This window comes from Leopardus geoffroyi, chromosome A1, assembly GCF_018350155.1.
Source record: "Leopardus geoffroyi isolate Oge1 chromosome A1, O.geoffroyi_Oge1_pat1.0, whole genome shotgun sequence".
NCBI classification, from domain to species: Eukaryota; Metazoa; Chordata; class Mammalia; order Carnivora; family Felidae; genus Leopardus; species Leopardus geoffroyi.
In genome coordinates, this window is record NC_059326.1 from 81,206,056 (window position 1) to 81,220,696 (window position 14,641).

A 14,641-nucleotide genomic window follows, 5' to 3' on the forward strand; every position below is an offset into this window, starting at 1 on the left:
AAGCAAATTCTTGCAACACAGGAATCCCTGCTTTTGCCCACGCTGGGCCCTGTGCGCGGCTCCACGACCATCGTCCAGCAGGCCAGGCTCAGCAGCATCACCCCAGGGAGTTTTCTCCAGCAAACCCGAGGGGCTTGGTACGCGCTCCTGATTGAGACCCTCATCGTTTACGCTTCACTGGGGTCTTTCTTAGCTTTCATGGACTATGTAAAAAAAAAATGGGACAAATGTAACAAAAATGGGATAAATATGAGCCAAATTGACCTCAAGAGCTAACAAACTTTATTTTGGAGAAAAAAATGGGAAGTTAACATTCCTTGCTTCAGTCCGTGAACACCCAACTGAAAGTACTGAGTGTTGAGAGAAAATTCACACTATAAGGATGAGGTCTTTGGGGGGCTAATATGTTTAGAAGAGAATATATCCACATCTGTAAGACAGAAAAAATCTGGTAACATACTTCACAGCCCTAAACGTATTAACATGTCACAGAAGTGAAGTCACTTGTCACAGTGAAGACTGGCATCATGTTGGCAGGGAAGAACAGGGGCGCTGGCCGTGGTCCTGATGCTGGGCTGGCTCTGTTGCTCACGAGCTCCACAACTCCATCCCTTGTCACCTCACTCCCTCAGGTTTCCCCTGTGACCAACTGACAGTGTTCATTTCAGCTCCCACCATCCCAGTGTAATGGTTCGGTGATTTGTGTGCCTTTTCCTGGGAGCCAGCTTTGGGAGGGAGTACGGAGCTGGACTCTTTGTCCAGGGAATGTGGCCCTGCCCACAAGGACCCCGTTAGGAGATGGGCTGGTACACCTGTATCTTCCACCTGTGTTGCATCCACACTTAGTTCGGTGAAGCCCTGACTCTACCAGCGGAAGATTCAGCTGCACCCATTTACTATCTGCACAGTGTTTCCTGTATCCCTCCCATGTCTTGCATCTTTAGAAGCGGGTGATTCCTGTGTGGCATTGAGACCGACTCTCGAGTCATCCCATATGTGGTTTCCTTGAATACCTCCTTCCCTCATCACGTTCTAGACAGGATGGTTTACTTTTCACTGGCTTGGAAATTTATTCCCTGGTTTAGAGGCAAACATAAATATGCCCTCCTATCCCAGGGAGTCCCCAAACTTAACGGGACAAATCACAAGGTCACCCTGGGCACTGTGTCTGCCAGTGTCCTCACCTACTCTCCTACCCAAGGCCCCTGTGTCTTCTGGCACATGGGAAGCACTGGGCATCCTGAGCCATAGCTCATAAACCAGCTGGCGGTGATCAGACCAGAGCAGAAGGTGACGACCGAGTCCTGCTTATTTCAGGAACATAAAAGGAGCAGAAGGGCTTTCCCCATAGACTCCCCCTTGCTGTGGGCAGAGGAGAGGAGCAACCAGAGAGAGCTTTGGACTAGAAGGTAGAACACTGTCCCTGCAGACACCTGCCGAGTACCTGCAGGCCCCATTGTTCACAGCAGTGACCTTTATAAAGTCACCATGAACTCTGAACTACCAAACGCTGAGCCACTGCTCTTGGGGAGATACAGGGTCAGGTTCCTGCGAGCCTCTGGTCACAACGTTTTCATAACTGATCAAAACACATAATGGTACTTAATGTGTCTCTATTGAAAGACACCTTACTTAACCTGTGCTGTTGATTCATTAACGTGGAACTTGTGCCACCAGCACTGTGTCTTGTGCCTGAAGGAAGTCCACCTAAGGCACACACAAGCCCTGGCTGTCTCGCACCCAGGGGCCACAGACAGCATCTCAGCACCATGCTGAGGGTCCGCTTCAAACAGTGAAGTCGCCAACACAAAGCACAACCATTGGGAAACGTGGCACTGAAGACTGCAAAAAGGATGCTCACTCTGGATTGGGAGCTGAGAGAGGAAGTCAGGGCTCTGCCCCATTAGACCTCAGCTGGGAACACGCACATTAGGTGACTCAGATTTTCCACCGGTCTGCACCTGTCAGTGGGTGACCACAAAAGCACGGTGATGAATGACTTCGGGGTTACAATAAATTTTAACAAGTAGGCAAATTCGCACATGCAGAATCTGAATAATACTGAGGATTCCTGGAGACAGAAAGAGCTCCCTACATAAAGATGAAGTCGAGCAGAATGTTTAAGAGACGAGGCTCTGATTCCAGCCCTGGCCCTGTCACTGCTGCTCTGTGACATTGGGAGAGTTACTCAAACCCTCTGTGCACCAGTGGCATCATCTGTAAAATGGGATTCGTTCGTGTGGGTCTACAGCCCAGTGTTGCGGTGAGGTTGGGTGAGGCAGGTCTGGCCCGGCAGTGCTTGCTTCAGTAGAGTGAGTTGCTGTGATTATTGTGGATAGTTTCCTGTCCTCCCCGGCAGACATTAGAATCAGACTGCGATGCCCAGGACTCTACGCACCCACGTAGGCATTTACTGGTGACCACATACGCATAATAGTGTCGCTGGGCCTGCCAGTTCAGCACAGGCGCAAAGAAAACTTCTCTATTTTTTTATTTAATCTATAAATTTTCAGGCTGAGTTTTTTTCCTATTCAAGATCGGAACTAAATATAGACCGTCCTTGTCTAAATTTGGTAGGCTGAATCTCTTTACTCAAGTCCGGGTCTTGTGGCTATCACCAGCCAGCACTCCCCACTGAGATTTAATGACGCAGACCTTTTGATGTGAGCTGAAATACACTGCCCTCTCTCAGGGCTTGAGTCTGGGAACAGGAAGGAAAGAAGGCTGGACACCATCTGTGAAGAGGAGAGGGAGAGAGCACCGAGGGGGACAGGATGGGTCATGTACCTGGTAGCTTACTCTTCTGAAGAAATGTGTGAAAAACAGAGAAACCAGAGAATCAAAAACAACTCTGTATATGTGGTGGGAAGACAACACGGGCTAGGAGAACTCTTTGATCGACTCTGGGAAGAACTGAGGATTGAGAATAATTTAATAAACACCCCCAAGGCAAGCCATTAGCCTTGGGCATGGAGCTAATAAGAAGTACTTACAACTAGGTTTAGTGCCAAGTAATAGAGACTAAAAATAAAATAAGAAGAGAGAAGAAATCTTTACAGATTTCTGCTTTATCATCCCTGGGGTTGGCCTTGCTGTCACGGTCCAAAATGTCTGCTGGGGCTCTGACATCAAACTCGTGTTCCAAGCTGTGGGATGGAGGGGAGATAGAAAAAAGGTACACTCCTTCCCTTTCAAAGACACTACATGGAACCCTTATATTTTATGGGGAAAACCTTGCTTACATGGCCACACAGTTGCAAGGGAGTCTGGGAGATATTGCCACACTGTGCCCAGCCAAAAATCCTGGTTCAGTTAATTTTAAAAAGAAGGAGGGGCGCCTGGGTGGCGCAGTCGGTTAAGCGTCCGACTTCAGCCAGGTCACGATCTCGCAGTCCGTGAGTTCGAGCCCCGCGTCGGGCTCTGGGCTGATGGCTCAGAGCCTGGAGCCTGTTTCCGATTCTGTGTCTCCCTCTCTCTCTGCCCCTCCCCCGTTCATGCTCTGTCTCTCTCTGTCCCAAAAATAAATAAACGTTGAAAAAAAAATAATTAAAAAAAAAAAAAAAAAAAAAAAAGGAAAGTGGAGATTTGGCCAGTGACTTTCAGCCTCTTCCCCCAGAAGAACCCCTAAGCAGGTGACCTTGTATGAAACACAAGAACAACCTTCCTGGGGCCTAAGCGTCATTGAATATGAGTCCTCACGGGCATCACGGCAGGAGGGAAACAGGAGTGTGGCTGTCAGAAAAATCTCTCTGGTGATGCCATGTAGGGAGATCCAAGACCAAAATGGTGCCATGTAACCGTGAGGTGATCGGCCATCCCAGCAGGATGTTACATTAATGCAATACAAGTTTATAAGAAGGTGTGGGGAGGAGACTCGACTGTTATAAAATCGTTTGCAGGAGAATTGTTCCCCAGGAGTAAGTAGTGTAGCACCCAGTGTGGCTGTTTTCCCAAGAGAGGCCATCCTACATGCACTCTGAGTGTAGACCCCCTAAGCCCTTAAGTACAGCCTGCTGACAGAGGGGTCGGCCACGCAGCCCCACACCTGGGCCAGCCTTCTGTGTGCCTCCATGCCTTTACGATCGAGCTGGGAGCAAGGTGTGGAGAGCACTGGGGAAAGCAAAGCGAAGTGGGCCATGTTCAGACTCAGTGGGAAGGACGATGGGAATGGGGAGAGGCCATGGATGGCATGCCCCTCAGATGAGGGCAGAGCCCTTCTAAATGTGACAGCACACAGACCTCCAGCCCCGAGACCCTGGGTCTCTCCCGCCACCGCCTTCCTCGGCCCCCCTCCCGCCCTCCCGATGGGGCTTGGCCCGTGCTGTGCCAGGACTGGGCTCACTGCCTGTGGTGTGGGCCACTTTCCATGGTGGAAAGGCAGGGCCCTGAACGTGGGCTGGGAAGAGATGCTTAGTGGCTGCACACCCGTGTGCGGTTAGTTACAGGGGAGCAGAGGTAAGAACAAGGTGTCATTAGGAGGGATGGCTTTGAATTGTCACTGCCTGTGGTTTCAGTGTAACTTGGTTAACTATGAGTTTGTAGAAGTTGATTTTTAATAATGGCCCAGTTTAACAAGCAGCTCCAAAAATTCCTAAAACTCTAACGACTGGCCCTTGCCAGTGGGAGCAAGATGACCCCAGCACAAACTACCTTGTTTTCCTGCCAGCCCCCTTGCCGCCCACTCCTGACGGCCCGCCTGGCCGAGCCCTAGCCAGGTAAGATGTCCCCTCTGACACACGTACCTGCACCCGAGACCCGGAGACGGGCAAGCACGGCCACGTGTGCCAGGAACCCCGACACCATGCTCCCAGCGGCTCTGAGAATGAAGGCTCCGAAGCCAGCAGAGCCGGGGCACAGAGACAGAAAGCAAACGTGGCAGAAGACAGAGTCAGTTTATCTTGGCTCCGTGAAACCACTCTGACTCCTTGCACCTGCTGTCCTGAAATTTGCAGATTTTCTTTGAATCCCCATCTGGACATAATCATCACTTAGGATGCAGAAAGTTAATTTAGGGGAAGAAAGATCCACTGATCATCCCCACCCCACCCCCAGTGCCTGGTGACTCTGCGCCTGTGGGGAGCGTGCCAGCTTAGGGTGAATCACCAGTTACTGGGCTTGACTGCTGGCATCTCCTTAAAGGGCCACAGTTGAGTCAATCAGGCATTTAAAACAAACAAACAAACAAAAAAATGGAGAAAGATAGACCCTTCTTCCAGTAATGTTTCCCTAGGGGCTATCTGCCAGTCAACATTCCGGCATCGTAGAAACAGGGCTGATGTGAAGACCCCTAAGGCTTACTTCCGTTCCTGAAAAAGTATAGGTTTGGGGGTGAGAAATAGATAAGAAAACAAGAAAATGGAGAAAGAGAGGAAATCTTGAAGGGGTGGGGGCTGAGCACAGAAGCAGGGTCCAAAGTCAAAATCAATTCTGCATCAGTTACAGCTTTTATTACTTTTAAGTCTTCCAGTTTTAGATGCTGGAAGTTTCTCTCACCCCCGTCGCACCCCACCGCCTTCTCTCCCCACGCATCCGCATCCGGGGTGACACTGTCACAGGCATCTCACGGATGTGCACCACATACAGGCAAAGGAATACTTTTGTATTCTCTTCTCCGTTTGTACACACGAACGGTAGCACCTCGTAACACATCATGTTTTGCCTGGATGTTTATCTCAAAGCCTAAGCTGGTCAAGATCCGAGAGACTTTTTATTCTCTTTGATGATGACAGACTCATTCCCTTGGATGAATGAACTGTAATTTGTTTAACCAACTCTCTGCTACTGACTGAGTGTTCCAATATTTTGAAATAAAAATAATGACTAGCGTGCATACCTGAGGGACACATTTCTAAGAGTGAAATTGCCTTCAGTAGTTTACAAGCGTTTTTAAAATTTTCGTGTGTATTGCCAAGTTGCTTCCTATATTAGTTGTGCTGGTGGACACGCCCAACAGACTAGAGTCCTTGTCTCTCCACACCCTTGTCAGGACCTTGCCAATCCCAGGCAGACAAGGATACGTCATTTAAAATTTTTTTTTTAATGTTTATTTATTTTTGAGACAGAGAGAGACAGAGCATGAACGGGGGAGGGGCAGAGAGAGAGGGAGACACAGAATTGGAAGCAGGCTCCAGGCTCTGAGCCATCAGCCCAGAGCCCAACGCGGGGCTCGAACTCACAGACCGCGAGATCGTGACCCGAGCTGAAGTCGGACGCTTAGCTGACTGAGCCACCCAGGCGCCCCAAGAATGTGTCATTTTAGCCGTAATCAGCACTTCTCTGAGTGCGGCCGAACATCTTTGCAAATGCTGACCACCCGTTTATGTTTCCTTCCTGTGACTTCACTACCTACAGACGCTGGACACTTCCACTGAATTGGAAATGTTTCTTTTCTAATTGATTTATAAGAGCCTTTATAGCTTAAGGAAATGGACTTTTCTGCGATTAAGTTACAGACATTGCTCCCAGGTTCTCCTTTGTCTTTTCATTTTGTTTCTGGGTGCTGGCGTCATTCACAGTTGTTCTTTATTGTGAAGCCAGGTTGCTCAGTCTTTCCTTTTTCCAGATGTCGTCAGTTACACAGACCTTATTTTGATATTGTCCTCTAAAAAGTATCCTATTCGTCTTAAGATTTCATTTATTATGTCCAAAATTTTGGCCTACTTGCGACGTAACCTGGTTAAAGGTGAGACTGCCGAGTACCCGCTGTTTCCACGCAGCTTAGACCCACCTTTCCCTCCGCTATTTGAAATGTCACCTTTATCACTTACCAAATTCCTGCATGTACTTGGGTCTCTTTGTAGATTTTCAGAGCCATCACGGATCTGTGTATTCTGATACAAACACTGCAATATTTAGTATCTTTACGGCATGCTGTGAGGACTCGTCCCCCTTATTCCCTTTCTAAAAGCAAATGATACCATCGGCCAGTCTTGGGTGTTTATTTTTCCATATGAATCCAGCGTATCTCATTCTCCCCCCTCAAACAAAAGAGAAGAATCCCTTGGTGGAGCTTTTGACATTAAACATGTAGAATCGCTTAGGAAGCAGGGTGCCCGTCTGTGACTTACGCATCGTCTTGTTTCAAACAGCAAACTTTACTCGTCATTCTCTCAAGTTTACTTCGTGTCTTCAGGAGCATTGAGAGTCTTCTTGTGAATTCTCCCCAGGCACATTGTCATTCTTGGCGCTCTGTTACATGGGGTCACTGCTTCAGTGTTTTTTCCCATAGTTCTCTGTGTCTTCCGTTTGGACAGTCGTCCCAGACCTTCTTAAAAACAAGGAAAATTATGGGGCGCCCGGGAGGCTCGGTCCATTAAGCATCCGACTTTGGCTCAGGTCACGATCTCACGGTTTGTGGGTTCGAGCCCTGCGTCGGGCTCTGTGCTGGCAGCTCGGAGCCTGGAGCTGCTTCGGATTCTGTGTCTCCCTCTCTCTCTGCCCCTCCCCAGCTTGTGCTCTGTCTGTCTCTCAAAAATAAACATTAAAAAAATTTAAAAAAAAATACAATGAAACTTTTGCCATCTTTCATTCTCGTGCATTTTCTGACCTCTTCATAGTTTGAGGGACACAGTTGTCCACAGAAACTCCTTCCTTTTCTGGCTGCAGATTCCTGCGGCCAGGCCTGAAATGTTCTAATCTTTATCGTGGTTCGAACTGGAAGCTGTGGCTGCTCCAAAAGCTTCCATGATGTCTCTCTGTTCACATCCCCGCCCTTAGGCTGAGCAAGGATGTTCAGGCAGCTACTCTTGGAATCTCTTCTCTGTAGGGCGCAAGGTGTTACTGATGAGGTTCTGGGGTGATGGGGAGGTCCGGAGCTGACGGCAAAGAAGGGATTCTTGAAGACATCTTTGGTGCAAAAAGGTGATTTTAGTAAAGCACAGGGACAGGCCCCGGGGGCAGGAAGAGCTGCACTGGGGCCGTGAAGAGTGACTGCTTCTATACTGTGGGGTTGGGGGAGGAGGTACAGTCAAGAGGAAGTTTCTTAAAGGGATTTTCCACGCTAAGGACACAGGGTACTGGAGGCTGGCTATGGTCAAGCTAAGGTTGTTTTCCCTCCAGCAAAGCATTAGCATTAAGACAGTAGGAGGTTCCTGGAGAAATGTTCTACTCTGGATTTGCCTCAGGTATTTGCCAATGGGCTGCAGGTTATAAGGAAATTCAATTTCATCTGCCAATTCCTTCTGCCTTTGTTCCCCACATCACTGTGGAGGGGAGGGTGATGCTGGGGCTAGAGGAAACTGAGTCTGTAGGTCTCTGGAGATCAGGCTACTGATAAGATTGCCTTTTTCTTGTGATTTACTAAGATATTTGTGAACTGGTGGAGAAGCTATCAGTTTAACCATTTGTTTTCTGTCCTTTCCTTTGTCCTTGGGCAGCCAGGAGTGCCTGAGCAATGTCACACACATCCCAGCTGGGGCGGGATGGGGGGCGAAGTGGGGGGCAGTCTGGGGGGCGGGGTGGGGGGATGCTAGCTTGTGCTTGGCCTTCAGGTTGCCTTGTGGTCCCTCATCATTAGCTTCGAGTTAACCTCTTTTCAGTTTTTTAATTTGTATAAAAAGGTTTATTTTGAGAGGGAGGGAGAGACAGCATGTGTGCACAAGAAGAGGGGCAGAGAATCTGAAGCAGCCTCTGTGCTCTCAGCACAGAGCCTGACATGAGGCTCAGTCTCCCAACTGTGAGATCATGACCTGAGCAGAAATCAAGAGTCAGGCATTTAACCAACTGAGCCACCCAGGCACCCCAACTTAACCTCCTTTTAAAGGAGGCACGTGTTGGGGCGCCTGGGTGGCTCAGTCAGTTAAGTGTCCGACTTCGTCTCAGGTCATGATCTCAGGGTCTGTGAGTTTGAGCCCCACGTCAGGCTCTGTGCTGACAGCTCGGAGCCTAGAGCCTGTTTCGGATTCTATGTCTCCCTCTCTCTGCCCCTCCCCCGCTCAAGCTCTGTCTCTGTCTCTCAAAAATAAATAAACATTGGGGCGCCTGGGTGGCTCAATCGGTTGGGTGTCTGACTTCAGCTTGGGTCATGATCTCACGGTTTGTGGGTTTGAGACCTGCATTGGCATTGGGCTCTGTGCTGACAGCTCGGAGCCTGGAGTCTGCTTTGGATTCTGTCTCCCTTTTTCTCTGCCCCTCCCCCGCTCAAGCTCTCTCTCTGTCTCTCAAAAATCAATAAACATTAGGGTGCCTAGGTGGCTCAGTCGGTTGGGCATCCGACTTCAGCTCGGGTCATGATCTCACGGTTTGTGAGTTCGAGCCCCGCGTCGGGCTCTGTGCTGATAGCTCAGAGCCTGGAGCCTGTTTCAGATTCTGTTTCCCTCTCTCTGCCCCTCCCCCACTCATGCTCTGTCTCTCTCTCAAAAAAAATAAACATTAAAAAACAGTGAATAAACATTAAAACAAAATTTAAAGGAGGCACGCGAATTTGCCTCCCCAAAGTGACTTCCTGGCACTTAACACAGTCTTTGCTTTTCATTCTGTAGGCCCTGCCCGCCACCGCTATGCTGCCTGCCCGCCTGCCGCATCCAGCACAGTGGACCCAACTGGTCTGCAGCCCAGCCGCCCCTCAGCCTAACTCGAAGCTGGTCTTGAAGGCACGAGGAGGTGGGCACCACCTTTGTCAAGAAATGTCATCGAGAAACCAGGGCATTCCCCCCGGGACTCCCTCGGGTCCATCAGCGCGCACGTGATGCAGGTGCCGTGCGCCAGCATCCTGGGGCGTCTGTGCCCGACCCGAGGTCCCGATCCTTGTGGTCTGTTCCCGCTGTTCCCAGGCCTTCGCACCCACTACCAGCTTTGGGATGAGGTCGCTTCTGTCTGCATGGGCCCCAGGAGCCCTGCTTTCTTTCATTGTGCACGCTGAGGTCACATACTGAGTCGCATGTCCACGAAGGCCTTTTGTCACACAGGGCTCCACTGCACACGTCCCTAAGACACACCTGCAAGGTCGGGCTAGTGGGCCACACTCTGCCTTCCATTTCTGGAGCTTTTTCCTTGTTTATTTAGGGACGCAGAAACAAAACAGGCTGATCAGACACCACCATGAAAGGCATTAGTAGGTTAAAAGCAAAAGCAGGTGAAAAGCTCATCCATGCACTGTCTTCAGTGGAGACAACACAGTCCCACCTCATGCAGGGACTCTCCTGCACCCCCTGGGGGACCCCAAAGCACCCCATAGACACAAGCTTCCCCAGACACCCAGGATCCTTCCTAAGGCACCTTCAAACTGTGGCCATCGTTTCCATGAAGGACGGTACAAAGGAGAATAGACCGTTGGGTTTGCGGAAGCCAGCCTGGCCTCCTCCAGGACGGGATGTGGATCTGAAGTCATCCCTACTAAATGACAAGCCTATCGATAGCCGGGTTGCTATAACCAGGTGACCCAGGTCACTAGATGCACTGGTTGTAAGGAAAGCGGTCTGTCCCCTGTGCGGTTTCCAGTCTGCAGAACAGCAGCGCCGTGAAGGACACGGGAGCAGAGGCCGAGGAAGACGTGCTTCCCCATGATGCTGTTAGAGCAAGAGAAGTCCCGAGGGGACCGTGAACGCGGGCCGTGTAGTGTCCACCTGCCAGCAACACACGTGCAGTGACATTGGGGGCGGGACCTTGCCGTGGACACTGTGGCATTTCCAGGCCTGGACTGTCCACAGAGAACGACCAGGACAGAGTCAAAAACACACCGAGTAGGAAGTAGCTGCAGATCAAGGACCCGTTTGCACAAAATGCAGAGCTGTTCAAAGAAACAAGTGTCATCGAGACACGTTGGCCGTTACTTGGCATGAAAGTTCCAAGGCAGCTGCTCAGTGTGAGGGTGTGATGAAAGGGACGCTCTGAGCTGTGCCTGCTCCTCAGAGCCCATTCTGGAACGGACACCAGTCAGCGGGACTCATCTTTTAAGCACCGCCTCCTGTCTCCCACCAACTCTGCACGCGGCCCGCGGTGCCTGAGGGAGGCGTTCTTTACCGCGTTTTGTGCTTCTTTCTTCTCCCGGTTAACCAGGCCTATTTCTCCGGGAGTGAGGTGTGAGAACAGGTGCGCTCCCTGGAGAAGGCCGGGTCCTTCCTGTCATTGGTTCTTGGACAATTTCATCCTTTAGGACCCCTCCTCTCTCCTGCTAAAATCCAGAAGAAGTAGAGAAAAGTGTCCTTAGCCCAATGACTAACGCACCTGCACCTTTCTGGCTTCCTTATCAACCTCTCAACCCCAGGAACAGTGAACCCTGGATCAACATATCAGTCGAGGTCGACTTGGATTTGGATTACAAATTGCAATCATCTGAGAGGCGAGCCGCTGGCATGGGCACCTGACTGTTCTCTGCAGCTGAGGATTAACGGACACACCGCCTGAGCACCTTCTCCGTCCGGTAAGTGCAGGTGCACACGCCCTTGCTCCCTGAGACCCGGGCTTTCCGCGGGTGCTGCGCTGTCAGGAAGGCTCTGTGATGTGCGGGGTGCTGTAGGACAGTCATGTGCGTGTTCATTGTGTTAGTTGGGGGGACTCCGTCTCCAGAATTCACAGAATGTTCCTATCATTTTTCTGGTTCCTCGAAGTCCTGAGTTTTCAGACAAGAGTTAGATTCGCCTGCTTGGGTGTGTGTATTCTGGTGGGGGTGAAGAGAATCTCCTATTTTTGTTTCATGATGTAAAAAACAGGTGAGGGGTCCAGGAAATAAATAAGTTAAAGAACCACTGGAATTGGGTGGATTGGGTCATAAAAAAGAAAAAAGAGCACAGTGAATAGAGTGAAAAGCTGGAGCAAACCGGGCATGACAGGGACAGGGGGGCAGGGGGAGCAGTGGGTGCCACAGGGGCTTGAACTTCAGGGGCAGGGCCCCCGAGAGTCCTGTGTGGGACAGGCCTTCAGGAAGGACAGGGAGGGGTGTGGATTAAACCAAACCGATGGCTTGTACCTACAAAAGTTGAATGCGGCAGGTAAGGGCTGGCCCCACGGTGTACCACTGGGCTCCTGGAGCAGGTGGTTTGAAGAGTGGGGAGACATGGCCTGACCTGCCCAGGCCTGCGCTCCGGAATCTTCTGGGGCCCCAGTGCCTTGGGCCCAGCAGTGGGGAGGGCGCCTCTCAGGCAGCTCCTGCCATGCAAACAGCCCACAGTCACAGGTGAGGGAAGGGCTGTGACCTGAGAACTGCCCATTATTTTGCTATTCTATGAATTCCTGTCCTGTTGATATTTTAAAATATGAATCAGCTGTTGTTTGATAAAAGTGTGGATTTGCAGTGTGCCCAAGCTTGCAGTGTAACTGGTACTTTCAGATCGTTGAGGGCGGGAATATTCTTGGAAAGGATTTGCCATTTATTTTGTGTCACCAAAATGACCTTTGACCTATGAATTCCACTCTGAGGAATTGGAATTTTTTCCTAAGGAGAAAAACCAAATACCTGAAAATATACATGATCATTCATTTGGAATAGACAAAGATTGGTAAAAAAAAAAAAAAAAAAAAAAAGAGGGGGAATAACTTTATCAATTATGATACATATATTGTTGAAATTTTTGAATCTGTTGAGTCTGTTGAAAATTTTTTGAAGCAGTTTAACAATGTGGAAATTGCTAATGACTATAAAATTCCCAATACAAGATACAGGCGTGGAGTATACACTTGGATCACATGCATAAGGAACAGTAATTTATGCAAAAGGAATCAACCTTCTCTTTCTTTCATGTTATAATTACATGTAATGATAGTTTCTTGTAATTCTTGATGTATTTCAATTTGTGTTCAGCCTTATACTTTCTGTATCTTCCACACTGTGGTGGACACAGCTCTCTGTGTCCCTCAAGCTTCCCTGCTGCAAAGACACGTTAGAGATTGGTGAGTGGGTGGGGTTACGTCCTACACTACCCCATCTCCCCAGAGAGGAGTTGGGTTGCCACCCTTGCGGGCCCTGGAGGCTGGGATCTGAGGGCGGTCTCCAGCCAACAGGGCAGTGGGGACTCAGTCCTAGAACCTCACAGACCTCAGTTCTCTCAACAACCCAGTCTCTTGTGGGAGTGCGGGAAAAAGGCTGGGGCTCACATGGGAGTGTGGCCCCAGCCAGCACCGGGATTCCAGCCCGCTGGGGCCTGAGCACAGGACCCTGCTAACCCACATCCAGACTCCTGACCCACAGAGCCTGTGAGAAGAAAGGGTGTGAACCAAGTTCAAGGTGATTTGTCGTGCCGCCTGACAATAAGAATACACGCCTATTTTAGGTTTCTTTTTATTTCCTTCCTTGGATTGCTTTAGATTTATCACATCTTTTTCCTGATGTTTATTTTCCTCCCTCTGCTAATTTGGTAGTTACTAATTCTGTTTCTGTTCTTTAGTTTTTCTCATGGGCATCAACACAAGAAAAATTAACTTACCAGAGTCTGGATTAGCCAGTAGCTTCACCCTTCGTTGACACCTTTACAACTCAGAACACGTTAACTGCCTCTCTCCATCCTGATTTGCATGCTACCGCTGTGATTGATTTCACTGCAAGCTTGACTGTTTTCTTTTTAAACTCATCACACGTAACTATTGTTTTTACACAGTCAGCGTTTGCTTGGATTTCCCCACATATTTACCACATTTTGTGTCCTCTGTCTCCTCCTTCATTTCAGACCATGTCACTGGGATCACACGCCTTCTGTGTGACATCAAACCCTCTGTTTATGGTCATCTAACAGTGCCTTTGTTTCTCCCCTGTCCTCAAACAGTGAGTGGTCTTGCTGGGTGCAGTATTTGAGGTTGAGGTTTGCCCTCGGTAGTTGAAGATATGATTCCAGTCGCCTGATTTCCATTGTTCTGATGAGTAAGCTGTCAGTCCCTCCTCTGCAGTCTGTCCTTTCTCACTGGTGCTTTTAAGACCTTCTCTTGTTTTTCTCCTTCTGTTGCTGTGTTATGCTGAATCTAGGTATGGATTTCTTTTTAATTATTATGTATTGAATCATGGGGTTCTTCAATCTGTGGGATGATATCTTCCATTAGTCTCTATTTGGTTCTATTTGGTTGTTTTCCAGTCTTTATGACATCTGGGGTTTTTTTCCTCATATTTTAGTATTTTTTATTTACTTAAACATATTAAAAATACTTTGTTTTTGAGCCTATAATTATCACATCTTTAACTCTGTTACTATACTTTTTTCATTTCATTCTGTTACCATTTTCATCTGCCAGCTGAAACTCTTCATCTGTTCATGCATGTTGTTTACCTTTTCTATTAGTGCCTTTCAAGTGTTAATCACAGTTATTTAAATTCTTGGTGTCTGATAGTTTCAACATTTGGGTCACACCTGCCTCTCATTCTGTTGACTGCTTTATTTTCTGACAGTGAGTATAGTCCCTTCCTTCCTCCCCCCTCCTTCCCCCTCCTCCCTCCCTCCCTCCACTCTTCTCTCCTCCCTCCCTCCCTCCTTCCCTTCCTTCTCTTGTATGTCTTGTACTTTTTGGTTGAGAGCAAGATAGTACATGTGGACACAGTACTGAGTTAATTATGTTTATGTGTGGAAAAAGGAGCACCCCTTTTTCCGCTTGGCCAGTAATTTTAGGGTTGAGTCTACCTGATCCGAGTTGACTTTGGGATTTGTTGTTGCTATGGTTACTCTCCGTGCAACCACCAGCATTCCTCTAGCTTTACCTGAGGGCGGGGGCTACTTTGCCAGAA

The 14,641-nt window shown here is 49.0% G+C and overlaps 1 long non-coding RNA gene across 1 annotated transcript in view; it reads left to right on the forward strand.

Annotated features, from left to right (window-relative positions):
- LOC123599902 overlaps positions 1–14,641 on the forward strand; it is a 604,975-nt gene that overhangs the window by 392,141 nt on the left and 198,193 nt on the right. The window contains exon 3 of the long non-coding RNA XR_006713347.1: positions 9,480–11,359. This is a non-coding gene — a long non-coding RNA (uncharacterized LOC123599902). The remainder of the gene's footprint in view (positions 1–9,479; positions 11,360–14,641) is intronic.